A 26438-nucleotide genomic window follows, 5' to 3' on the forward strand; every position below is an offset into this window, starting at 1 on the left:
AAAAGATGCTCAACATCACCCATCATCAGGGAAATATGAGTCGAAACTACAATGAGATATCACCTCACACCTTTCAGAATGGCTAAAATCCACAACATAAGAAACAACAAGTGTTGGTGGGGATGTGGAGAAAGGGGAACACTCTTGCACTGTTGAGAGAAATGCAAACTGACAGAGACACTCTGGAAAACATTACGGAGGTTCTTCACAAAATTAAAAATATAGAACTACCTTATGATCTGGTAATTGCACTATTAGGTATTCACCCAGAGACTACCAAAATACTAATTCAAAGGGATACATGCACCCTAATGTTTATAGCAGCTTAATCTACAGTAGCCACAGTATGAAAACAACCCACCAAAGAAGATGTGGTATACATATATACAATGGAATATTACTCAGCCATAAAAAAGAATAAAAATTTTGCCTTTTGTAAAGACATGGATGGAGCTAGAGACTATTATGCTAAGCAAAATCAGTCAGTCAGAGAAAGGCAAATACCATATGATTTCATTCATATGTAGAATTTAACAAACAAAACAAATTAGCAAAGGGGGTAAATAGAGAGAGAGGCAAACCAAGAAACAGATTCTCAACTATAGGGAACAAACTGATTGTTTGGGGTGGGGGAGATGGGCAGGGGGATGGGTTAAATAGGTAGTGAAGATTAAGGAGGCACTTGTGATGAGCATACAGTGATGGATAAAAGTGTTGAATCACTATATTGTACACCTCAAACTAATATTACACTGTATGTTAACTATTTGGAATTTAAATAAAAACTTAAACCCTCAAAATTTCAGAAGTCCCTGCCTTCATGGAACTTGATATTATTTGGGGACTAGAAGAAATAGAATTTAAAAATATTGATGTTAGTGACATGAGGAGAACAGTACAGGATTCTATTGAAATAAATATTAGAAGAGTAATTCAAATAGTGGCACCAGGGAAATTTTCTTTTTTTCAGTACATTGTATTACGGAGAGACCTTAAACATTGGTAGGAACTAGCTAGATAAAGAAGAAAATGGAAAGAAATGTGTTTCTAACAGAAAGCCATAGGCGAGAGCAGACTATGTTCAGCTGATGGAAATAAGTTTGGCCTGTCAGGACCAGGTGTTTAGGGTGTGAGTGATGGCAACTGTGAAGTAAAAGAGGACTAAGTCAGACAGAGTCTTGAAAAGCACACTAGGGACAGTAAAGGTCAGAGCAGTGGGGAACCAGTGAGGTTTGTAAGCTAACATGATCATATTTGCTTTTTAGAAATGTCAATCTAGCTACAGAACTGAGACTGGACTGTAGAGAGAGAAGACAGGAGGCAGGAACACCACTTAGCTTCTATGGAAGCCCGAAATGATCGATAAAATACATGATTCAAAACAGTCATTGAGGAGGTAGTATTTCTAGGTATTTGTGAATTATTGGATGAGGTCAGTGAAGATGGAAATATAGCCAATGGCAATTAGGTTTTCATATAACTCAATGGGTAATGTCAGCCTTCCTTGAGATAGAAACCACAGAAGAAAGAATCTAATGGAAGTCAACAACCATTCAGTTTTGGATATGTTTATGTTTTCTATGGGATCTATACGTGAATCTGATACATGGGTCATAAAATATAAGATTTAAAGCTCAGGAATGATATAGACATGTAGAAAACAAATAGCAAAATGGCAGACATAAATAATGCTTTATTAGTAATTATATTAATGTAAAGGGGTTAAAAACTGCAATCCAAAGCCAGACATTGGCAGATTTAAACAAAAAAATCCAGCAGTATGCTGTCTACAAGAGACACACTTTAGATTCAAAGACACAAATAGATTGAAAATAAAAGGCTAGAAAAATATGTATTATGCGAACAGTAACCAAAATAAAGCTGAAGTGGCTGTACTAATATCAGGTAATATAAACATTGAGACACAAAGTATAGCTAGAGATTAAAAAGGATATTTCATAATGATAAAATACCAATCCATTAGGAAGACATAAATGTGAGTATTTATGAATATATACATGAATTAAAAACTTACAGAACTGGAAAGCAAAATAGTTGGAGATGCTAAAATCAATTTCAGTAATGGGTAACACAATTAGGAAAAAGATCAAAAGAAAATGCAAGACGTGAAAAAACTATAAACTCACTAGACCTGACGGACATCCGTAAAAAACTCCACCCAACAACAGAAGATTATAGATTTTTCTCAAACTAGTGCAAGTGAGACATTCTCCCAGTAGAGAACATCTGTTAGACCATAAAGCAAGCTCCAATAATTCTAAAGATACTGAAGTCACATAAAGTATGTTTTTCACTAAGTGTAATGCAGTTTAATTAGAAATCAAGAAGAAATAAATCTGAGAAATTCACAAATATGTGGAAATGAAACAATACCTTCCTAATAACCAATGAGTCAAAGAGGAGATGCCAGTGAAAACTTTAAAATGTTAGAATATATTTTGAGATGAATGGAAAATGAGTACACAATTTATCAACCTTTGTGGGATATATAGCTAAAGCAGTGCTTATAGGGGAATTTAGCTATAAATGACTATATTAAAGCTCAGAAAAGAGATCTGAACCTAGCTATAAACATATATTTTTTATCATCAATGTATAGATCAAGGGGTTTTGTTTATTTATTACTTTTCCTTTGAGTTGTTTTGTAAGTCTTAAAGCAGCTTATAAAAAAGTTGAAGAATACACCATTGATGATTGATTGATTCATTCATTTCTATTTATTTATTCATTTTTATTGAGGTACAATTGATATACACTATATTAGTTTCAGATGCACAACATAGTGATTTGATAATGCTATACATTATGCAATGTTCACCCTAAGTGTAGTTACCCTAAGTCACCATACAACATTATTATGATATTATTGACTATATTCCCTAAGCTGTACTTTTCATCCTCGTGACTTCTTTATTTTATTACTAGAGCTTTTTCTTAATCCCCTTCACCTATTTTGCACCCCCTCCCCACCCTTAACAACCACCAGTTGGTTCTCGGTATTTATAATTTGGTTCCAGTTTTTTGTTCATTTATTTTTGTTCATTTGTTTTTCAGGTTCTACATATAAGTGAAATCATATGGTATTTTTCTTTCTCTGCCTGACTTGTTTCACTTAGCATAATACCCTTATGTTTATTTACAACAACCAAGTTATGGAAGCGACTTAAGTGTCCACTGATAGCGGAATGGATATAGATCAAGAGCTTTTATTTTTGTGGTTTTGGATTTCAAAAACCCTCTGAGCCTTCTGATTTTGAGTTCAAAATTGAGTGTCAATGTGCTTTTTTGTTGGAGGAAAAGCTAACTTTCATCAGATTTTTAAAGGGATCCATAAGCCTCAAATGAATTGAAAACTGATATTAATAGTAATTAAAACTTTAGGAACAAATAAAAAGTATTCCATACCTCCACATATGATCAAGAAAAGTGAGGAGATAATTATGCTAAGGCAGATTTATGGGACATACTAAGTGTCAGGACAGGACAGGGGGCTTTAAAAATAGACATGAAAATGATGGTTGTCAAACCTCCGTAAGAGCCACATTGGAAGACGCCTCAGAGAAAGCATCGACACCAAATGCTGTCAAAGTATGTAGGTTAAATCCTAAGTGGGATTTAACTATGGCAATTTAAGGTTGGAAAACGTGCACAGCTTTGCCAACAAAAGGGTCCTGGTGGCAGCTGGGCACAGCATGTGTGAAAGCCACACTACACGGAGGGTATACTGAGCACAGTAGCAAGTGACAAAGTTAAGCTATGAGGGTTAATAGTTTATTCAAGAACACATGCTAAGTGTCCTTATCAAAACAAAAACAAAAATAAAAGAAGACAGGGAAACTTTGAGAGTGTTGGGAGGTTTGCCCCCTGATTGTGGTGATGGTAGCATCGGTATTTACAGAAGTTCAAACTGTAAACATGAAACGTGTACAGTTCATTGTATATCAATTATACCTCAATAAAGCTGTTAAAAACTTTTAAAATAAAATAATAGGACCTGAGGAAAAAAAGACGTTTGGCTGGGGGAAAAAAATAAGAAGACGCTAAAACAAAAATAAAGTTTCATGATGGTTCATAGCTTAGCCTTTAAAATCATCATCAGAGTGGGGTATGGTGTCTTTAATCACGTATCCTCTGTACCTATCTCAGTGATAGAAGTAATCCCAGAAATGCTACGACTCTAACCCATAACATAAGTTCTCAGGCTTCTGGTCTTCATAAAAAGGATCATAGCCTTCAAAACTGTCAAGGTTTCAGAGAAGGAAGTGGTTCCTACTACTTGTGACTTGAGAAATTTGTATTATGGAGGAGAAAAACAACACGTCATTGAAAAAATTATATAGGTCTGTGCCTGTGTTTTACTTCATTTTCCATATAGGACCAAATTGTTTCTTCAGTTGAGAAAGTAAATACAATGGCCTGAAGACCCAATGACCACACAGTTGATGAGATGGTCCACTCACATACCTTACCCAGCTATTTCGTGGCTCTCCTCTGGTGGATGGATGATTAGTTAAGACGCTTGTGTTTAGAAGCTCTTCATTTCCTCCCAAAGAATTCAAGGGGACATTGAAATTGCATTCATAATTATTTCCCTTAGGTCTACCATTTTCCTATTCCTCTGTCATCTTAAAATGTAAATTTTCCTAAAAGTGGTCTCATTTAGCAATTTAATGGGAAGTAGTTGATGAAATTCCTTTCTTGCATGACTCTTTATACCAGGGCCGCAGAGAGACTCCTTAGATAGAAAGTTGAGTGAGTGAGAATTGAGCTGCATTCAGCACAGCGGGAACCACAGTGACCCTCCATCAATTCTCCAAGGTCCCAGCACTAATTATGGCAACAAACATAAGCATTCTGGAGTAAGATAAGAAAGAAAACAAGCATTTCATGTTGATTTTGGCGCAGGTGCATTTATGTACATTTTTGAGAGGCAACCTTAGCCATGGCTAGGAGTGAGACGCTGATAGACTGCCTAAGTTTTTGGTTTTGTTTTTCAATGTTCACATATATCTTTACTGCTTACAATGATCTCATATAGTTTTGATCCTCCCAAGCACCCCGTGAGGTAGGCAGTTTTTAGTTATTCGTTCTCTGTAAACATTGAAAGGTGCCAAGGGAAGTTTGCTCTTAGATCAAGTTTCCATGTGTTGAAAGAATCAAGAGAAGTTTTTTAAAAAACTGTTTGTCTTTTTTTTTAATGTTTATTTTTCAGAGACAGAGAGAGACAGAGCACGAGTGGGGGCAGGGCAGGGAAGGAGGGAGACACAGAATCTGAAGCAGGCTCCAGGCTTTGAACTGTCAGCACAGAGCCTGATGTGGGGCTCGAACTCATGAGTTGTGAGATCATGACCTGAGCCGAAGTCGGACACTCAACCGACTGAGCCACCCAGGTGCCCCTAAAAACTGTTTCCCTAGCTTTAGTTTTAGAAATTACATTACACGTTTCTTATTTTCATAGCCTATCCTTTACAGAGAAGATGAAATGTGTCTGAAACATACCTTTGGATTCTTTTGAGATTCACTCTGACTAAGCTACATTTTTAGTTGAGAGAAGCATTTGTTTGTTTTTCTCACATTCTTTGAAGTGGGTGTTGTATCCAGTTATAGGAATTCTGAATGTTAGTGCCGAGTTCTTACCTTTGGAACCAGGCATATCATGATTTAGGTTTGAAGAACTTGCAGTCTCTTCTCTGATGTGTTCAGGCTGAGTTTCCTTGCAGGACCAGCAGTGTTGACCTTCAATGCTGACAGAAAGCTTCTACACTTACGATGATGTTTAACTATTGTACTGCATCTTTCACATGCAAGAAACAATGCATTTTTGGAATTTTTGTACGTTTTCACCACTTTTACTCCTTTCAACAATACATTTTTGTAGTTTTTGTGCTTTTTCACAATTTTTGCTTCTTTAAAACTATGTATAATTTCTTTGAAGAAGTTTCTGTGTTTCGGGTGTCAGTTTGGGCTTGGGTTTGAGGCACAGTCCAAAATTACTCGGAACCAGAAACTGGAAACAGTATGGACACTTTTATTCAAAAGTGTTCTTATCATCACGTGATGAACCGTGGTGGAGGCAGTGGGCCTGGCCTGGGCTTCTATCTTATCATTTCTGGTTTTCTGGGTGAAACCTGGTGAGATAAGGAAACTCCTCCAGAAGTGGAGTTTCCAGTATGTTCCTTATTTGTGGAGGGGCACTGGTGTGGTGTCTTAAGGTCTGTGTGCCCTATCTATAGATTGCCCTATCTATACATGCCCTATCTATAGATTGAGGGTAATAATAGTACCCACCTCACATGGATGTTGTGAAATTTAATTGATGTAAAGGTTTAAAACAGCTCCAGGGTGCCCGGTGGCTCAGTCAGTTAAGCGTCTGACTCATGATCTCAGGGTTTGTGAGTTCGAGCCCCTGCATTGGGCTCTGGGCTGACAGCACAGAGCATGCTTCAGATTCTGTGTCTCTGACTCTCTCTGCTCTGGCTCTCAGTTCACAACTCTGTCCCTCTCTTTCAAAAATAAAGAAACATTAAAAAAAAAAAAGATTTAAAACAATGCCTAGTCAAACAATAACATCTTAATACTTCACAGCTAACGTTGTTATAATCACATTTAATCTCAGGGAGTTTTGTATTCTTATCCACAGGTTGGCAGAAGAGACCAGAGAAGCATTCAAGTCTCTGGCCTACAGCCTTGGGCTGATACACAACAGAGCCAAGATATAATCAATCCTCAAGCACTTTTTGCTAGATCACAGTGCCCCACAAGTGATTAATGTACTCCTGGCCTCTCCTGCCTCATTTTGTACTCATGATTTATGTCTTTGCACTTTATTGTGAGTAATATGTTTACACAAAGTCAGAAAATTGTATCATTGAAAAAAAAAAAAAAGAAACCAGAAGTGAGGTGGTCAGGTGTGTAACAGTTACAGCAAGATATTTTTGTCAGTTTTAGCTCAACACTTCCAGTATATTCTGCCATCCAGCCAGACCTCAGATCTGTCTTAAAGGCAAAAATCCAGAGGAATTTCAATTAGTTCCAATTTCAAAATAGAGGATTTTTACTAGACTCATGCAAACACAGACTATGGTGTTAGATAGATAGATAGATAGATAGATAGGGAAATCAGAAGACCCAGCTCAGATTTTTAAAACAAACATACTTCTTAGGGAAAATGAAGTTAAATAAAATTGTCATCAAAAGCTCTTACACCCTTTGAAAGTTAAACTACACGGTAAACTTGGATTACCAGCATTTTTCAGGCTGTTGCTTTGCAAAGTGAAAGCACCTTCCATTCACTAGAGACAGAAAGTGACTATGAACCTTCAGAAAGTTAAGTGCAGGTGCCATGTTGTTAATCCCAGCCTAGAAGATAAACTTTATATTTCCGAGAAGACTGTCCACAAACCCCGACTGTATTGTTAGCATAGTTTAAGAAGTTTTGAGTCAAGGAAAGGGGATTTACTTTTTGTGCTGCCAAAGCTTACTGGGTTTCTAGTCGAACACAGCCAAGAGGATAAACTGCGAAATAATTAAGAGGAGGTCTAAACTCAGATTTGTTCAGCTTGCTTCTTAGAATAGTTAATATTAACTGACTTTTACATTTAGATTCACTTAATTTGGCAAATGCCATGAAAACTAAATCACATAAGCTTTTCTACACTAACACTCTTTCTAGGACTGGGAAAAACTTATGAAATACTTTAATTTTGAGGTGTTCTACAAAGAGTCAGACTACAATAAAAAATGACTTTGTGAATAACAGCCAAACATTTTGATTGTCTTGAAAAATAATTTCAAGAAATAATTGATTATTTTAATAAATAAATGAGTAGCATCTTTATACTTTATACTCCTTCATACATTTGCCCTGAAATGAGTGAGTAGTGACTATCTTTAAAGATATTTTCAACGACTTTGTTATACTGTTGGACAGTTTAGGAAAATCAGAAGGTACTGTTTCTATCATTCAAATGCAACTCAGCATGATATATCTGCTTCAGAAGCCCCAAATCCCTGAGACTCCATTCAATGGCAAACAGATGATAACCTATTGGAACCCCAGAAAGAGGTAGAGACTATTTCATGCTTCTGCTACAGACCCAGTTAAATGGTTTCAAGTGTGTTTTAATTGCATGGATTGAAATGTACAAAGAAATGGTGGATTAGACAGTGGAGTTTTCCTCCTACTTCCCTGCTTCATTTTGACAAGATTTCCCCTGCAAAATCAGAAATAGAAAAGAACTTCCTCTTATTCATGGTGATTATGTACCAGAGCGCATTTTTAACATCTGGTTGTGTTATCCTGGAAAAGCATGGCCTATGTGCTGTAGGCTCAGAGAGGCTCACAGTTCAGGGAAAAGAGATGAACAGCTAAAAAGTCATTTTAAACAAGCTCCATCCTTTGTTTTCATGCTTGGGAATACATGCTATTCAATAGATAGTCCATAGCAACCTTTGTAAAAATCTAGTTTCCTTTCCTAAATATTTCTTTCACATCCTCCTTTATATGCCCAAACTTTGAGGTCTGAAGGCGTTCAAGGCAAATTAGTTATCATTTACAGGTGCTGATGAACTAGGTGTTTTACATTACCAGAAATCTTCACCCAGTTACTAAAATATATCCATTTTTTACAGATGGGTTAACTGGGAAATGTAACTTGCCCAGATTTATAAGAGCTGAGATGCTCAAAATGTTTGATTTCAAAATTCACACTTTAATTTTTGTGTTTATTTATTTTTGAGAGAGAGAGAGAGAGAGAGAGAGAGAACGAGTGGGGGTGAGGCAGAGAGACAGGGAAGCCCAGAATCTGAAGCAGGCTCCAGGCTCTGAGCTGTCCACACAGAGCCTGATATAGGGCTTGAACCCACGAACCATGAGATCATGACCTGAGCTGAAGTCAGATGCTTAACCAACTGAGCCACACAGGCACCCCTAAAATTCACACTTCAAAACTACAGTGTGTGTTGCCTCTCATTATTTCAAAAGAAAATTCTGTAATTTGGAAAAAAGACTATTTCAAAATATTTCTAACCATTAGCTCAAATTCATTGACAAATGTTTTCATTTACTCCTCTGTCTCTCTCATACACACACACATGCACTCTGGCATACAAATATATACATATATGTATATGTTTTTTCTTCATTATCTTAAGTTTTTATGTGTGCTTAATTTTGAAAATGGGCTGTTTTCTTGCTTTTTAAAAATATCTAGCTGATAATCATTTCATTTGAAATGGTTATTGTTAATTTTGCCTTCTCATTCCCAGAGTCAAAACCTATCTTTTTAAACCTCTGACTTTGCCTTATTTTTCCATCTATGTCAAACTTCTATGCAGGAACCAGGGTAAAAAGAATATTTAAGAGGAAGATAATAAATAGGAGAATGTAGGCTCATCCTCAATGTATTCAATTCTTCAAATTTTCCATTATTTTATATATTTTATGTTAAAGAACAGTACAGAGCGGTGCCTGGGTGGCTCAGTCGGTTAAGCATCCAACTTCGGCTCAGGTCATGATCTCACAGTTTGCAGGTTCGAGCCCTGCATTGGGCTCTGTGGTGACAGCTCAGAGCCTAGAGCCTGCTTCTGATTTTGTGTTTCCCTTTCTCTCTGTCCCTCCCCTGTTCATGCTCTGTCTCTCAGAAATGAATAAACGTTAAAAATTTTTTTTAAAAAGAAAAGTACAGAATAATCTATTATAAAATGTTACACTAAAACTTGACAATAAAAGTGAAAAATCTGATTGCAAAATTCACTCTTTTTGACTAGTTAAAAGAGAAAACATAAAAACTTCAAAACATTTAAAACAAATAGTGTTTCAATGGTCTCAAGTGTTAGAAAAGATAAATAATTCATAAAAATTCAAAGAATTTAGTTCTGCTATTTCCTTAAATGTAGGCAACAAAGTAGTTTACTCTTGAATCGAGAAAGAATAAACAAATGAATTAAATTCTATTTCAAGACACCCATTCAGTATAAAAAATTGGTGTCAGAAACTAGCATTCCAATAGAAAATTTGCCTGTAAATACAAGTATTTGCACAAACATTTAGTCTTCCATTCATGGCCAAGAACTTTAGATTCAATCACTATTATATTCAAATACGGTCTTTATTTCTGGAAATAAATATTTTAATACTTTATAATGGTGATGTTGGGACCACTGCCCCAGTTCACCGATATGTCCACAAACCAGGAAGCTCATCTGAAGCTTCCTCTAAAGTTTGTATTGGGATTTCACTACCTAGACATAATTATTAAACTATTGGTCAGGGGCTTGAACTCCGTCTCCAACTATCCCCTTCCTTCCCTAGAGGTCATGCTGACCTAAAGTTCCAACTCTCTAATCACATGGCTGATCCTTCTAATGATCAGCCTCACTCCTGAAGACAGATAGGCACCCTCACACGTAAACCATAAATCACCTCATTAACCTAACAAAGAAACTCCTATTATTAGAAAATTCCAAGAGTTTTTGAAGCGTTGTCCCAGGACCTGGGGATTAAGATTAAATGTATTTCTATTATACCACAAATCCCCATTATGTGTTCATTTTATCTGGTATGATTGATATAGAACTTCTAATACTTTATTCTGCCATATACACTTTAATATTCTTCCTTTTTTGTTGTTGTTTTTGAGATTACTTTCCAAGGCAATATATTCCTTACATAAAATTCACATATAGGGTTTTATATACATAGAGAGTAAAGGAGAGAGAGAGAGAGAGAGAGAGAGAGAGAGAGAGAGAGCGCATTTACAGGAGCAAGAGGGAACACAGCTGCTACTATAGTTAAATGAGATTTAAAATAAAACAAGAGCAAAAAAAGTTCATAGATTTGAAATGCATGATGGTTTTCTACTGGTAGCTTAAAATTAATTTGTTACAGTCAAGACAGTTTAGGGCTGAGATTAGAACAGACCCAGATTCCAGGAACTTGAGTCTGAATCCCTCTTGTACCCCAACTGTAGAGATGGAGGGACCTAAAGTACAAGCAAGGATACAAGATGAAGCACCGCTGGGGGTGTCTATAGGGTTCCTGAAGTCATGAAAATTTTGGAAAACTCCATGTCAAAAGCCACAGAAAGCCTTTCAAAGCAGGAAGAGGATGCCAACATCTTCACAGAAACTAAGGTGGTAATGAGGTATGGGACATTTTAGCAATCAGAGATGCAAAGTAAGTGTGTTTAGGGCTTGAAGTTCAGAAGCCCACAGTTAGCCCTGTGCCAGTTTGTCAGAGTCTTAGACTATTATGACTCCAAGTGTTCTATGATGGACTATTGTGCCAGTATGGTCCACGTAGACAACTGTTTGATTGCCTGGTCTTTCCTGAAACCTTCGTCTCTTCATTTCAACTTGTCTTCTGAGTTGTAGTCTGTCCTGACCCATATCTTCCCCAATTTCACTTGCTTATACATAGTCCTAACATTTCCCTTAACTAGACCACTGGTCCACAACATTGGCTACCCTTTAGAATCAACAGATAGAGCTTTAAAAGGTGCACTCTTAAGTCTACCTGCACACTAATTAAAATCCCTGGAATTAAAGCTTGTGTATTTGTGTGTGTGTGTGTGTGTGTGTGTGTGTGTGTTTTCAAGCTCTCTGGTGTTTTAATGTCTATCACCACACTTACCTGACAGGGTCAACTTTTACATGTAGTAGTTATAAAACAATAGAAATCAATAGCAACGCTATGGTTAGTTTGAATTTTGTTGCAAGGTACCAGACTAAATTTAACTCAACTGCTCAGTGCATGAATTTGAAACGCATGACCAGAAATCATTTTTTTAATTTTTAATTTTTTTAATGCTTATGTATTTCTGAGGGGGGGGGGAGGGTCAGAAAAAGACACACAGAATCTGAAGCAGGCTCTGGGCTCTGAGCTGTCAGCACAGAGCCCAACATGGGGCTCAAAGGCATGAACCATGAAATCATGACCTCAGCTGAAGTCAGACACTTAACCGACTGAGCCACCCAGGCACCCCCAGAAATCATTTTTTTGAAAAATAGTAGATAATCTCCCAGAGCAAAATAATAACTTTTTTGTCCCTTTAAGTTAGGGGAAGCTACACAGTATTATTCAAATCAGGCCCATAATATCTCTTGTGTGAGATGCTAGTACAGTACATTATCAGATGCCCCCACATTGCATAAATTGGCACAAGACCAATTAAGAAGAAGAAAACTAGAGCAATAGAATTATAGTTGTCGACGTCAGAAAGCCTTTATACTATAATGACTGATTTTTTAAATAAGTAAGATCAAGAGAGAGAATATTTTCCAATTAGTGTATCACTTCTGTTATGGATAGGTTGGCTAAGCCAATTAAGTATGGATCAAAGAAGAATGCAACCTGATAGAGACCAATCCATTACTCTCTCACTCTTTGAAAGATTTTTATTAGTCCCTGTCATTCTAGAATGATATCAGTTATCATTCTAGGCACTGAGGATATTGATTAAGATAGATGACAAGGTCCTTGGTCTTAAGGAATCTACATTTGTCAACAGGAGTCAGATGAGAAACAAAGAATGCAAAGTGTAATGTTAGGTAGTAATCAATGCAATGATGCAATAATGCAGAATAAAGGGATAAAGGATGATGGAGGGATATGGTAATTTAGAACAGGTTGCTAATAAGGATTTGCCAAAATGGGTGAAGTTTGCCAGAGATCTGAATGAGAGAGAAAGGCGTACAAATACCTAACAGAAAAGCATTTGGGGCAGAAAGAACAGAAAATGCAAAGGCCTTAAGGAAGAAATGAATCTAGAATGAATGATTAAGGGCAACAGAATTAAAATATGGTGAGTTAATGGAGAACAGAAGATTCAGTTTGAGAAACAGTGAAGGCCCAGTTCATACAAGGCCTTACAGACCTGAAAAAAAAATCCGAAAAAAATAAAGAAAAAAGAAGGGAAAATAGCATTAAACTCTTGTTTATAATTACCAAAAACTGACTAATTATAATATAGTTTTTCAAAATTTTAATAAATATTATGTGGAAAGAAGCAGTATATGGTCAAACAGATTTAGAAAATAAACAGATTTAGAAAATACTCGATCAAAATGGATCAGGTACATTTCTTTGCTGTAAAGCCTCTGATGGCATTTCATAATCTGATTTGTCTGTTCATAATCTGATTGAACTGATCAATCAAAGACAGAGACTGTAATCTGCATTTTTGAAATTTACTGTCCTTGATAATTTTCTCACTCATAGACTATCTTTCAGGACTACACTTCTTGGCCAAACACCATCAAAAGTTCTGTATGGAGAGAGATGAGTAGCTCACACAAAACTAGATCTGTGCTTTAGTCTGAAAGTGATTTCTCACTTGTCAAAGGAATATGCTGAGACAGGAGCATTTAAGAAATAAATTAGACTTTGTGGAGAGAAGTTTTTAAGGAGATTCACCTTAGATTCACCTTTAGAAGGACTGACTCGCCAAGTAAAAAAATTCAGCAGATACTCAGTTCTTCCAATATTTCTTCTTGCCCTGTTCTCCCTTCTCCTGTGTGTTCAGTTGCATATACGTTAGGCTGTTTGGTATGTCCCCACCGCTCTCACATGCTCTTGAAGTTTGGATAATTTCCATAGACTTGTCAAGCTCACTAATATTTGCTTCAGTCGTATAGAGTCTACTAACAATATTCTCGCAGGAAATCTTCATTTTCTGTCACATGGTTTTATTTCTAGTATTTCCGTTTGTTTTTTTTTCTTAAATTTTTTTCTCCACTAAAATTACCATCTGATTTTGCATATTGCCTACTTTTCCCATGAGAGCCTCTCACATATTAATCATGGTTAGTAACTTCCCTGTGAGATGTTCCAAGACTTGGGGCATATCTGACTCTGCATTGGATTGTCTCCCGTTTTGGTGTGCTTCCTAATTTTTGCTGTTGAAAGCCAGACAACTCTTTTTTTTTTTTAATTTTTTTTCAATATTTATTTATTTTTGAGAGAGAGAGAGAGAGAGAGAGAGAGACAGGATGTCAGTCGGGGAGGGGCAGAGAGAGAGGGAGACACAGAATCTGAAGCATGCTCTAGGCTCTGAGCTGTCAGCACAGAGCCCGACGCAGGGCTTGAACTCACGAACTGTGAGATCATGACCTGAGCCGAAGTTGGACACTTAACCCACTGTCACCCAGGAGCCCCGCCAGACAACTCTTTTCAGACTATAGACACTGAGGTAAATATTTTTTGTAACTCTTGGAAATGGGCATGACTTTTCTTCTGGTAACCTGCTGTGTGGAGAGTTGAGTTAATCTAATTAGGAGGTGAGCTGGGTTTGCAGCTTGTTAGGCTAATGTTACTCTCAGGACACCACAGGCTTAATCCTCTAGAAATATATTTAGTATGGGAGTTTGCCAGAGGCCTTTTTTCACATGTCTTCTCTTTTTTTGCTTCTGGTCTTCCCTGGGAGCTATGTCCCAGAGAGAGTCTGTCTCTTACCTATTGCAAGTAAATTACATGTTACTAGAAACTTGCTAACCTGTCAATGTGTGTGTGTGTGTGTCTGTGTGTGTCTGTGAGAGAGAGAGAGAGAGTGTGTGTGTGTGTGTGTAGGGGTGTTTTCTCTGTTGTTCTCAGTAAGCCTCAGTCTTAGGCAGGCACCATACTCTTGGTCGCAGGGATGTGGCATCCTCGGTTCACCGTTCCTCACATATCCTGTCCTTCCCCCACTCCCATCCTCCACCCCACACACAGATTAAGGCTTTGTCCTTGATAATTTTTTTCAAAGATCATCTCCCATAAGGGAGATAGGGAAGAAGGATCTTGGTGAAATTCCTCACTTCTCCTGCCATGGCTACCATTTCCCTCCCCCAGTTCCATACAAGGGAGACTTTCTTGGGATTTCCCCTATATTTCTATGAGTGCCCAGTAAAATTTACATAGAAAAATTCTGCAAGAAGATGTGAATTTCCTCTCTACTTGGGCTCCCAGGGTCTTCACCCTAGATGGGCAGGGTACACAGAGTTTCTACCCATTTTCCATCACCTGGGCTGAGCTCTTCTCACTGGCTGCATCTTGCCCGGTAAAGCAGGCAAGGCATTTCCTCTCTTCTTGAGGGTACCTTTCTCTTCTTAGATTTGGGACCGGTTGGTTGTCTTGCTCAGCTTCCTGGAGGTGGGCTCAGACAAGTTATGAACTTGCTGTTTATCATTTTTTGATTGTTGTAAGGTTGAAACTACACCCATTTCAGCTATGTGTGAATGGGAAACCAGTCAAAAGGTAAACAGACAAACAAACAAACAAACAAACACCCTGCCAGGTCACTCAGGCAATACCTAGTTTATTCATGGTGCAAACAGTTCCTAAATGATTATCATACCTGCCAAGTGTCATAATATAATCACTGTTGCAAAAATCAAGGACACGGCCATTTTCTTTGTAGAGTCAATAATTTACAGGAATGATAACTGAAGGCCTCAATGATTTTGTGAACTAGAGCTAGGTAAGGTGACTCTTTTGCTCATCCTGGGGTGCAAAGGTTTCCCCTGTGCCAAACAGAGGACACAGTACGTACAGTCACGTGCAATTAAGTCAGGGGACATGTCATATTTGTTTTATACTCATCTTCCATCTACTTAAACAAGAGGTTATAATTAAAATGATTTTTGTCACGTTGCACTTATTTTATTGCAAGGTTTGGGCTAAGTTCTCCCTAACCAATCTTTTCCTTGGGTTTCCAGTATTCCACGAAGCATTTAATTCAGGATTTCAGGGAGAACACCTGACTCCTCACTGATACTGGTACCTAAAATTGGGAGGAAAGTAAACAGAATCCACTTCTTTACAAAATCTGCCTCTCAGCCCTTTCACCTAGAAGACAGATGATTCCATATTATGCAACAGTGATATATTTTGTCACCAGTGGACTCTTCAGTGGCCAGATCTATAAACTGCAAGTCTCATTCATATTGCATCACAACTCTCATTCACAGCGACCAGATTTGCAGGAGCAGAATCTGCTTTTCTGGACCAGAGGAGCACACAGGGCATTCCAGTGTCCCATCTCCTCAATGAAAACGCACAGCTACTCAAAGTATTGCTATTTCGTTTCTGTCCCGATGCTCTTCCTCCTTCATGGTGCATTTCCTGTCCCACCACCTCTCTTGTACCTGGTCCCAGATTCGATCTTCACCTTTCCTGACCTGCCAGTGACATTCATTTCCTCTAATACATTCTGTGACACTTGATTATATCCTGTGTTATATCTTTCTCCAAACATTTCATGGATCATGTCATTCCAAAATTACTCAGGTCCCTAAGGGAGGAAGCATGTCACTCTTACTTTGCATTTGCATGCTCCCTTGCACGTTGTCAGGCGGACAGCAATCACGGGACAAATACTGAGTTGAAACAAGTTTAAATTTCTTTATTGAAAAGGGAGAAAGAGTGGGAGAGAGACTTTGGTGATAGGTAGGAATGACATGAAGTTTAACGGGGGGAAAGAATCTGCTGACCATCAAACTCCAGAACTGAGGAAACAGGCTGAAATTGCCACAAAATCTCCCCTCTGATTTCTGCCCTCCAGGGTTACCTGTCTGCCCTTCTGTGGCCCAGAAGCCCAGGCACATTCCTGGGCTTCCTTCACGCGTCCTTTTCTGTCATTGCAGACGCTTCCGCTTTCTCACACAAGCACTGCTGCAGATTCTCTTGGGTTTCAAACCTCCCATCAGCTGCCCACACTGCGGGGTCTTCCCTCACAGGGCACCCAGAGCCGAGCAGAATCGATTTCCCTAAGCATCATCCCACTGCCAGGGAATTAGCAAGCTTCCAGAACCACTTTGGGGGCGACTGTGTTCTACTGTTTGGTGGGAAGGGCAGCTCAGAAATGCCAGGATGGAACTGCTCAAAATGACCCGTGTGACATCTGTGGTGGAGCCCAACACGCAGCTGTCGGCGTCATCTCAGCCTGGGACGCTGCCGTGGTCAGGCTGGCACCCTGCTATGCCCATCTCCTCAACAACCCACCGTCTTTATCTGGTTTATGGCTTCATGTTTCCATCAGTGAGTTAGTAGACAGCCGTGTCCCTGTGATAACAGAAGCTGACGACAGCTTTCGCCGCCCATCTGCCAGTGAACATATGCTGGTGTAATAGAGGATTTGCGTATTATAAATTGCCACGTGACCTCCGGCTTCTGCAGGTTTATGGCTGTTCCTAGCATGGTATTCGCTGCAGAGTGGTTCAAAATTGCTTGCTGAGTACACGGAATACACTGTTCTTGTCCAAGATGCCCTCCCAGACTATTGCTGAAATACCAGTGTATTTCACAGCCTAAAACATTGAATCACTTGAGTAAAAAGTGCCGGAAGCCGAGCTATCCAACCAGTCTGATGGCAGGGCCCGGGCGGTGGATGGATCCGACCGCAGGGCGGCCCGACAGTGAAGCTTCTTGCACTCCCGCTTTTATGTAATTTGGCCTTAAGAAAAGTACCTGGGGAATTGTCTGTTGGGGAATTGCCCACGACAGGCCCCCTGGGAAAAGAACTATTGGGGAAAGAAATAAGGCTCCGCGAGGAAATTGTGCGGCCCTACATTTAGCCCTTGCCACCCCATGTAAAGACTCCTCTACCTAAAGGAAGGATAGCTTCATAGATTGCTCAGCCAAGGAAGGAACAAATGGATTTGAAAGCCCCACTCTGGCAACAAAGGAGTGTATCTATGGGCACAATTTACTCCAACCCCTAGGCCCACTTGGCCCCCAGGAGGCATTCTAGATGATGACTGAACCTAGTCAGTTAAAGTACAGAATGGTTCATTAGTTCCTAGGTGCATTGTCTCTCTGAGAAGGTATAAGGCGTGGTTCGTAAGGCCCTCTTGGCCCCCTCCTGGCACCTCAGGCCAAGGCTAACACTTTTGTTCCTCAAGCCACAAATGGTGCAGGGAAACAACTAAGAGGTCATGTCCCTGTAACTGTTCCACTTGAGGTGTTGAGAGATAGATGACCTTTCATGAAAACAGCAAAGCAAATGCTCTATAGATTATAGATAAATGTAGATACATAATGAAAATAATGTAAGAAATTAATCAATAAGCAAAGAGCAGGAGGAAACGTTATGAGAACACAACCATGTTATTCCTTAAAGGGTGATTACACATAGGGACATTTTTAGAATTAGGAAATGCCAGAAAACATAGATGACGTACGCTACAAGGAAACTGCTCACAAATATCATGCCACGTTCGCCACAATAAAGCGGCCAGTTCAACACACTGCTGTTGTCTGTGCCCATTTTAATTTTTGTTTTATTTTTATTTTTTTTTCACTTTTTCACTGACGCCGTTCATCCTTCAGGAACCCCTGGACCTGCTGGAGCTGGACTCCGGGAAAAAAAGCATTATTCAGTGCTCTCTCTCTCTCTCTCTCTTTTTTTTTGTCAGTGACCTTTAGTTGCTTGTGAGAAGAAAGTAAAGCTAGAAAATAAAGCTGCCGTATATCTGGCTTCAATTCACTGGCCACAACATTCGCAATTATTTTTGGACCAATAATGTCATCAAGTCTTTTCAGAATTTCACAGGGGGAATAAAACAAAACAAAACAAAACAACAACAAAACAACCTCTTGGATGCTGCCAGACTCTAGATCCGCTGCTTTTTCACTGAAAGATGAGAAATTTGGCAAGCTGGAACTCGATTGCATTCATACGTATTAAAAAGAGTAAAATGAGTATCTCTGGCAAGGAATTTGGGTATGGTTAATTTGAAATTGAATCACAACTACAATACGGCTTCCTAAAATGAATTTTCAAAATATTCTTTAGGTATGCAATTTCAAATAAAACTCCAAGCAAACATCACATTTAAAAATAAGGTATGCATTTAAATATAGTTGTCCCCTGCAGAAAGTGTCAGCCAGCCAATTCCTTGAAATCCGTATCATATGGTATTTTTGAGTCACTATATTTTAAAAGTAATTTATGATTTTCAGTAAAGAATCTTGAAATTTACTTATTTGACACTAATACCCACAGCCAGGAAATTTCAAATGCGGGGAATAAGTGATGGTTATTCTAGAAATCCGAGGCTACTGACGATGCTGCTCCACTGTTTTGATTCCCATTGTTTCCACATTTCGTGGCCATTTCTTCCAGGTACATTCACTCCTGGGGAGGCTTGCACCTTTGATGGTTACCTCCTCATGAAGAATTCTCTCTCTGTCTCTGTCTCTCTTTCTCTTTTTCTTTCCTCTCTCCCTTTCTACTCCTTCTTTTGGCACAAATTTATTTACTCAGTTGGGTTCATGTTATATACAACATTGGGCAGCTTACTTCATTCACTCCTAACAATGTATTAAGGTTATCTTTCTACTTCCGTAAACACTGGGTTATTTCATTCAGTTTATTTGCAGGATGCAGGATAGAGCTTCATTGAATAATAATTTATTTTTTTAAAAAAGATAGAATAAATATGTTTACATTTTTTAAAATAATGCATGCACGTGGTAAAAGGATATCGGGCTGAACAAAAGAGAGCAAAATGGAAAGCAATAATCTGTTTCACTGCCAGCTGTACTTTCCAGAGACTACTGTGTTAACAGCTCCTAGATTTTATGGTTGTTTCAGCTATAAGAAAAACAATTGTGTCTTGTCATCTGATTCCTAATTTGTCAAATTTATATAATATCTCTTTATCTTCAAACCACTTCCACCCTGCCACCATGATGATGAGGAACAAATTTACACTACCCTCAGTCCTTCTTTTCTTTCTTTTCTATGTTTGGATTTGATGCCATTATTATTATTATTATTATTATTATTATTATTATTTTCATCATCATCATCACTGTTATTATTAGTGGTAATACAAACTTGGTGCATGTTTTTATACTTTTAAATAAGACATTTAAATCTCTACTGCTTGATTTATCAAATTCATCTGATTTTTATATTAAGATAATACTAGATGATACTTGTCATTAGTGATGATTCCCAAATGTCAGTGGCTTAAAATAATAAGTGTGGTTCATTTCTCACCCACACCACTGTTCAGTTTTTGTACTAGTCAGCTCTCCTGGAGAGCTTTATTTCTCCTCAAAGTATTTATGTTATTTTATTTCATATCAGAGTATTAAAAGTTTACAATAATTTCTCCAGGAGTCATTTTTTGTCTCTCAAGAGGCCTTTTTAGTGAACACTTATGTCTTCAACTTGGGAAAATTGGTGGATATAATTTTTAATTATTTGTTTTTCCCATTGTTACTATTTTCTCTTTGTCAACTTGCTAGATTTCTACAATTCTTAATATTCCTACATTTTACAATTTTTGGTAGTCTTAGTTTTTCCAGGGTTGATCTTGTCACGTTTCCTTTCTAAAATTCAGTCTTTACAAAATACATCATCCATTCTTGATAAAAACTCTCAACAATATAGGAATAGATGGAACACCTCAACATCATAAAAGCCACGTACAGAAGGCTCACTGCTAATATGGTCCTCAGTGGAGAAAAACTGAGGGCCTTCCCCCAATGGTCAGGAGCAAGACAAGGATGTCCACTCTCACCATTACTATTTAACATAGTACTGGAAGTCTTAGCCTCAGCAATCAGAAAACAAAAAGAAATAAAGGGCATACAAATCAGCAAGGAACAAGTCAAATTTTCACTATTTGAAGATCACATGATACTCTATGAAGAAAACCCAAAACGCTCCACCAAAAAATGCTAGAACTAACATATGAACTCAGCAAAGTCACAGGATATAAAACCATTGTGAACAAATCTAGTGCATTTCTATGCACCAGTCACAAAGCAGCAGAAAGAGAAACCAAGGAATCAATCCCATTTGCAATTGCAAGAAAAACAATAAGATACCTAGGAATAAACCTAACTAAAGAGTAAAAGATCTGTACTCAGAAAACTATAGAAGACTTATGAAAGAAAATGAAGAGGACACATAGAAATGAAAAAGCATCCCATGCACATGGGTTGGAATCACAAACACTGTTAAAATGTCTGTACTACCCAAAGTAATCTATACATTTAATTCAATCCCTATCAAAATACCACCAGCGTTTTTCACAGAGCTAGAACAAACAATCTTAAAATTTGTATGGAACCACAAAAAATCCCGAATAGCCAAAGCAATCTTGAAAACAAAACAAAGCTGGAGGCATCACAATTCCAATTTCAAGCTATATTACAAAGCTGTAGTCATCCAGACAGGATGGTGCTGGCACAAAAATGGATGCAAAAACCAATGGAACAGAATGGAAAACTCAGAAGTGGACCCACAACTATATATGGTCAACTCATCTTTGATAAAGCAGGGAAGAATATCCAAAGGAAATAAAGATGGTCTCTTCAATAAATGGTGTTGGGAAAACTGGACAGTGACATGCAGAAGAATGAAACTGGACCACTTTCTTATACCATACACATAAGTAAACTCCAAATGGATGAAAGACCTAAATGTGAGGCAGGAAACCATCAAAATCCTAGAGGAGAACACAGGCAGCAACCTCGGCCAGAGCAACTTCTTACTAGACGCATTGCTGAAGGCAAGGGGAACAAAAACAAACCTGAATTATTTGGGACCTCATCAAGATAAAAAGCTTCTGCACAGTTAAGGAAATAATCAACAAAACTAAAAGCCAGCCTATGGAATGGGAGTTGGTATCTGCAAACTACATATCTGACAAAGGGTTTAGTATCCAAATTCTATCAAGAACTTAACAAACACAATATCCAAAAACCAAACAACCCAGTTAAGAAATGCACAGAAGACATGAATAGATACTTTTGCAAAGAATATATCCAGATGGCTAACAGACACATGAAAAGAGGCTCAATATCACTCATCACCCATTAAATACAAATCAAAACCATGATGAGATGTCACCTCACACCTGTCATAGTGGCTAAAATTAACAACATAAGACATAACAGGCGAGGATGTGGAGAAAGGGAAACCCTCTTGCACTGTTGGTGGAAGTGCAAACTGGTGCAGGCACTCTGGAGAACAGTATGGAGGTGTCTCAAGAAGCTAAAAATAGAACTACCCTACACTACAGCAATTGCACTATTAAGTATTTACCCACAGGATATAAGATTACAGATTCAAAGGGGTAATGTACACCAAAGTTTACAGCAGCATTATTAACCCAAACTATGGAGAGAGCCTAAATGTCCATTGGCTGACAAATGGATAAAGAAGATGTGGTGTATATATGTATGATGGAATATGACTATGGAACTAGAATGTCTTATGCTAAGCAAAATAAGTCAATAAGAGAAAGACATACCATACACATGGAATTTAAGAAATGAAACAGGTGAACATATGAAAAGGGGGGCAGGGAGGGTAGAGAGGAAAACAAACCACAAGAGACTCTCAACAATAATAAAACAAAATGAGGGTTGATGGAGGGAGGTGGGTGGGAGATGGGCTAGATGGTGATGGGTATTAAGAGGGCATTTGCTGTGATGAGCGCTGGGTGTTGAATGTAAGTGATGAATCACTGAATTCTACTTCTGAAAGCAATATTGCACTGTATGTTAACTGACTAAAATTTAAAATGAAATAACATAAAGTTCAGTCTTTAAATTCAGAATTTCTTTTATAATTTTAGAATATTTCAAATTTTTAAGAAATTACTTTTCTCTGATCTTGGTTTGTATTTCCATTGCTGTAGTAAATGCCTTTTCAGTCTCTAGATTATGTACTTAGAAAAATTGCTTCTGAATCTCTAATTGAACTGTTTCTTCTATATTCAATTTTTCCAGTGGTTTCTTGTGATTGTCTTTCATAGAGTTGATTTTTCTCAAATATCTGTTGATTTTCACAGTAGTTCATGCACATGTAAACGAAAACGGTTGATTAGTGTGATGTGGCCTATGTTGCTTCCTCCATTCTTGACAACTCTTAGTTTTCCAGAAGGACTCTTTCTTGAATGGGAGAACAACCAGGAAACCCATTTAAACCGAGCACACTGACGGAAAATGTCCCGTAGGTGTGGTCAAAAAAGGATTAGATTAGGTTTCACAGAAAACTGCCTCTGAGACACAAATAAGCATGTGTAAGTTTATTGGGTTGATCTCAAGATCAACTCCTACTGGAGAAGAAAAGAAAACAGAAAGGGGGTAGAGGGAGAAGTTGGGCCATGATACAGTCAACACAAAACTTTAGCCACCCCCACAGAGTTCTAAAATCAGACAAGCCCTCCATGGTTGCCCTGATTTAGTCAAACAAGTTGAGTCTTTATATTCTTGCATGAACCAGTCATTGGAGGATACAGGATGCTGGAAGAAGGGTGATATGGCCTTGGTGAGCAGCTTTCTTAAGCCTAAGACGCTTCCCCAATAATGTAAGTAAATGAAATCTATTCTTGGGTAACACACCCAGCATTGGTAGAATGAGTCCTTCAATACAAAACAGACTCTGTCACGACATAGTATCCATCACAGGGGCATGCAGACAACCTAGGAACTTTCATATTGTAAAGCAAGAAGGGCTTTGGTGTGTGGTACAACTTTTGCTTTTCTGTTTCTTTCCACTGGGGAAAATTGGTGTTCTATCAGGCTCTGCTTCTACCTTGGGTTCCAATGTCTTTACTAGAGGCTCCAAGATACGTAGCCTACTTTCTTTAGAGATAAGGTCACTGTCTTCTTTTTTGAGGTCAAAAGTAATAGCTATCAGCCATTCTATTTTTATAGAGAAGGGAGACAACTGTCTCAAAAAAATGCTTTATTAGAGCATCATGTGGTCACCCATGAGTGCCCATATTGTTTCTTTCATTGAGTTACTCCAGAGTTGGGGAAGATCCATATTTTCCTCTGATGTCTTGGGTTATGGCTTCATCTTTCTTTAAGCATCAATCCCATCTCACCTGCTATTTTCTTTGGAAGTTTTCAAAAATCTAGTCTATTCCTAGAACTTTCCCTTCTGCTTTTGCACTATTAGGGCTTTTTTCATTTCATTTGTGAGCAGCAAACTTATGAATTAAGTCCTCTTCATGATTGCAAATGCCAGCTCAGTAGAATGGAAGCGCAATTGGTTAAGGTTTCAGGTAGACATAGACCCAGTTCCACCACTCATGACCTCTGTGACTTAAGGCCATTCATATACACTCTCTGACACACAGTTTCTTTTTAAAGTGGGAATAATAATATATACTACATCACATTAATATAAGGATATAAAAATGTTTAGCACAATGCTTGGCACATGAACTGCCTGCAAGAAATGACCATTCTCCCACACCCTTTGTATCCCTCATAATGACTTTCAGTGTGCCCTATATTCTCATTAAAAAGTAGAACTTTGATACTTTAATAAAATTTAAAATCTATCAGAAGACCAGAGTGCAAAAAACTTTAAGGATTTAGTGAGGCCTGGTATATTTTTAAAGTGGCTTAACAATGTGACAGCTTAGGCAATGGTGCATATAATATTATCACTGCTGACTACTACCTTGAGATTTCACAAAATGTCATATGTAATGGTGACAGCATTTTACATTACAGCTTTCTTGCTTAACACCTTTTCTTTTCATAATGTTTTATCTCTTATTCTTTATAAAATTGATTAAAATAAAGATAAACTAGTTATTACCTAGAAGCAGGAGGTCAATCACAGAGTACCATTGATATATTAAATTCAATTAGAATTTCTCAGTTGTGATAGTTACATGGCATGAAAGAAATATCACAGGACATGGCCTTCTACTTGCCAGACATTTGACTTTGCTTTAAGCCAGTTACTTTAACTTTTAGCATCAGGGTCCTTAGCTCTAAAACCAGAATAATATGGTCTCCTGGATTAGCTTCTTTGGGCTACTATAACAAAGTCCCACACGTTGGGTGTCTTAAATAGCAGAAATTTATTCTCTCACAGTTCTTAAACTAGATGCCCAAACTCAAGGTGTTGGTGGGTTTGGTTCCTTCTGGAGGCTCTGAGGGAGAATCTGCTTCATGCCTCTCTCCTTGCTTCTAGTGATGGCCAGTAACACATGACCTCCTTTGGGATGTAGTGGCATTACTCCAACCTCTGGCTCTGTCTTCACATTGCTATCTTCTCACTGAGACTTTTCCCCTATGTTTTTACGTGCATTCGTGCATTCTCCTCTCTGTGAGTCTGTGTCCTAATTTCCCTCATCTTAGATTGATAACAGACATTGGATTAGGGCCTGTTCCGATTTAGTGTGACCTCATCAGAACTTGATTATATCTGTGAAGACCCTATTTTGACATAAGGTCACATTCACAAGTGCTAGGGGTTAGGACTAATCTTTCTGGGGAGGAAATTTCAATGCATATCAAGTTCTAAAGTTAAAATTTTTTTTATAGCTGCTATATTATTTAAGACATTTTGTGTCATGAACCAGAAACCCAAGCAAGCAATAGATGAAATGTTTTGAGATGGATTGTGGAATACCCCTCAGTTGAGCTGGACGCTATAAACAAAGGGAAACTGAGGACAGCAATGTTACTGAAAACTTTTTTTTTCTTTATCTCATCTCTGCCCAACTACATACCTCTGCTCCATTCTTTGCTCTAGTGGCACACAAACTTTCTCTGTTTTCCACTTCCACAGCTGGTTACCAACAGGTTCCCAGGACTGAAGCAAAATATCACACAGAAAGGTACTATCTGCTGATGAATCTCTCAGTAGATAGCATGGGTGTGGAGAAATAGGAAAGGTCCTGGAAGCTTGGGGGGGGGGGTCTTTATTTTATTTAGTTTTCTCAGTTAAAAAGAAGGTAGACTTATTTTCTGACAGCAAAGAGATTTTGATGGTATAAAAATGTCAATGCTAAAGTTGTGTTTAAATGCTGTTCAGAGGAATGATAGTCAGTGATGAAGAGCCATGGGATTGAGGATGTTTTAATACCCAGGGTGAAACTGGACACCATGTGTGTGTAACAGACCGATCTTCTCAGATGGTTGTCATCAGTAACGGTGAGGAACCTGTGTATCAGATGATTACTAGGTTACTATATCCAACAATTACCAGGTAAGCTCAGCACACTTGCAAAAACAACACAAGGGGACAATTTCAAGTTCATTTAAAATTTACTGTTTTAGAATTTCTTCATGGTAAAATGACTCATCACAAAAGTGATACCATATAAAATTGGTCACAAATTACTTTTCATTGCTTTATACATATCTTCAATCCTTTACTTCTACAGAAAAACATTATTTTTTCAGAAGTCAGGGCTTCTGAGTAAGTAGGCTTGGGGTGACTGTTTTTATAACAGGAACTCCCACAGAAAACACACTTGTCATTTGTAAATATATGTTATGTATGCTTATTTCATCACTGGAGAAACTTAGGTAAGAACCTTTGGCTCTTTTGTAAATCCAATGACTCTGGCAGAGTCAGAGAGAACAGGAGGCAGCCCAAACCCTTGTCACCCCAATTCAGTATTTTCTAATGAGACAATTAAAAATTATCTGAAAAAAAAAGGAC

At 38.1% G+C, this 26438-nt stretch overlaps 1 pseudogene; it reads right to left on the minus strand.

The window, feature by feature from the left end:
• Positions 1-5487: 5487 nt before the first annotated feature.
• Positions 5488-16265, minus strand: LOC121039915 (UPF0711 protein C18orf21 homolog; annotated as a pseudogene).
• Between the last annotated feature and the right edge of the window lie 10173 nt (positions 16266-26438).

Source organism: Herpailurus yagouaroundi, unplaced genomic scaffold (assembly GCF_014898765.1).
Source record: "Herpailurus yagouaroundi ecotype Mexico unplaced genomic scaffold, PumYag 181, whole genome shotgun sequence".
Lineage (NCBI taxonomy): Eukaryota > Metazoa > Chordata > Mammalia > Carnivora > Felidae > Herpailurus > Herpailurus yagouaroundi.